The sequence below is a fragment of the Rhagoletis pomonella genome, unplaced genomic scaffold (assembly GCF_013731165.1).
Source record: "Rhagoletis pomonella isolate Grant_MI unplaced genomic scaffold, Rhpom_1.0 Rhpom_scaffold_00001, whole genome shotgun sequence".
Lineage (NCBI taxonomy): Eukaryota > Metazoa > Arthropoda > Insecta > Diptera > Tephritidae > Rhagoletis > Rhagoletis pomonella.
This window is the reverse complement of record NW_023458555.1, coordinates 1416349-1418113: the sequence shown is the minus strand read 5'-3', so window position 1 is coordinate 1418113 and position 1765 is coordinate 1416349. Positions and strand designations below refer to the sequence as shown.

Below are 1765 nucleotides of genomic sequence, written 5' to 3'. Positions count from 1 at the left end.
GCAAATACCAAAACTGAAAGATCTACACATACTTTTACACAGAACCAACATTTGGGGTAAGTAATTGTAAAATAAACCTAACAAGACTTTGCTTCAACGCGCATCTTTATAGCTTATACGACAGTCACTGGAGTTATGGGCGCCGTATTGTTGGATCCCACTGACAAAGCCGACGTCGCAGCCCTAGTCGGGGAAAACGAAGCCGGGAATGAATTTAAGAAGCAAATGTACACCAGCGCCAGATTTCGAAGGCACGCTGAGGTTATCCTGCCGTGGCTGTTCAATCGCGGCGTGTTGGAGTGCTGAACATACATATGTATGTATGTATGTACATATCACACTATAAATACAAAATAATCGAAGACCTAAACTTTTGAAAATCGCTTTTCCGTAATATTTCTTTATTGGCGCTAATGTCGTTGCTTCTTCTTGTTCTACAGCTTTTTAGTTCTCCTAAAATTTCATAAGTTTTGAGTTGCGACTGCTTTGTATTTAATGTAGGGCTGTAAAAGTAACAAATATTTGGACGGCCGTATGTGTTCGTTACTAATCCAATCAACACCCGTTACTTTCATATCGTTACTTTACTCGTTACTTTTGATACAAGCATTTGTACCTCACACAACTCATCGCAACGAACCTCGTCCTGTCCGCTCGTACATTTGCATGCATGTACATTAGAGTGGTTCAAATTTTTTTGTTTAGGAAATTCATAAACGCTACTTCAAATTATTGTTATTTCTGATAAAAAATGAGAAACGTAATTTTTATTTTGAAAAAAAAAGGTTTTTAGAGGTTGTTGTTGCTGTAGCAGCGTACAAGTTCCCCAAAAGGATTTTGGGGAGTGTTGCTGGAGTGACAGTCCTTGGCCAGTTATAAATCTGGGTCGTTCCGGTTACGTAGACCCGACTGTCGTGGGAACTCTTTTTAGAGGTTGTTGTTTCCGCGCTAGTCGGTTTTTATAAAAACGCCGGTCTTCTAAATTTTTTTTTTTATTTTCGTGACATATTAAAATTAGGGGACATTCCCTTAATTACATACCTGTAGATAGAATGGGCCCAGTGCCCGAAAATATGCTTTTGAAAAGGGACTACCAAAATTAAAAGGTTGATACTGAACGACTTACGTATTATCATGGGTTGAAACTTGTTACCAAACAGGGGGTTTCTGGGGTTCCTAGTTAGGAACCTGAAGTCAGTTTTTTTAATACGAAATGGCGGATTCAATATGGCAATCAGATTCTTAAAAAATTGCCTAAATTAAAACGTTGATACTGAACGTTTTAAGCATTGTCAAGGGTTGAAACTCGTTACCAGTGGATTTATGGGATTGCTGATTACGAATCTGATGTCAGATTTTCAAAATTCAAAATGGTAGTTCCGAGCTTCAAACAAATCCAATCAATTTTTTTTTTTAAGTTGATCGCCATATTGGATCCGCCATTTTGCATTTTGAAAATCTGACATCAGATTCGTAATCAGCAACTCCAAAAGTTTAGTATGCATACGCCGCCAGATCCGGCAAAAGGTTCGGATTAAAATGGGGTTTCTATGTGGAATAGATTTAATTTGGTATGTATGTTTGACTGAAAAACTCCAGGATGCATAACAATTACGATTATATATTTATATTTATAGTAAAAATCACAACTCAAAGACTTAAAGGTTTGATTTATATTTCATTTCGTTTTTTTTTTCTCTGTGAAACTCTCGAAATCCAAAATGGAAAGTTTAAGAATCCTTAGTACCCAAATATGAATTGATAT

The 1765-nt window shown here is 36.8% G+C and overlaps 2 protein-coding genes and 1 long non-coding RNA gene across 3 annotated transcripts in view; 1 reads left to right on the top strand and 2 right to left on the bottom strand.

Moving 5' to 3' along the window:
- LOC118735909 lies at nucleotides 1–374 on the top strand. The gene is made up of 2 exons (XR_004992656.1): nucleotides 1–56; nucleotides 113–374. It is a non-coding gene; the product is annotated as an uncharacterized LOC118735909 (long non-coding RNA).
- Nucleotides 1–1765, bottom strand: part of LOC118735727 (serine/threonine-protein kinase rio2) — a gene marked incomplete in the record, with an annotated part of 254041 nt that overhangs the window by 98178 nt on the left and 154098 nt on the right.
- Nucleotides 1–1765, bottom strand: part of LOC118750186 — a 15562-nt gene that overhangs the window by 2045 nt on the left and 11752 nt on the right. The gene's annotated exons all lie outside the window — the stretch shown is intronic.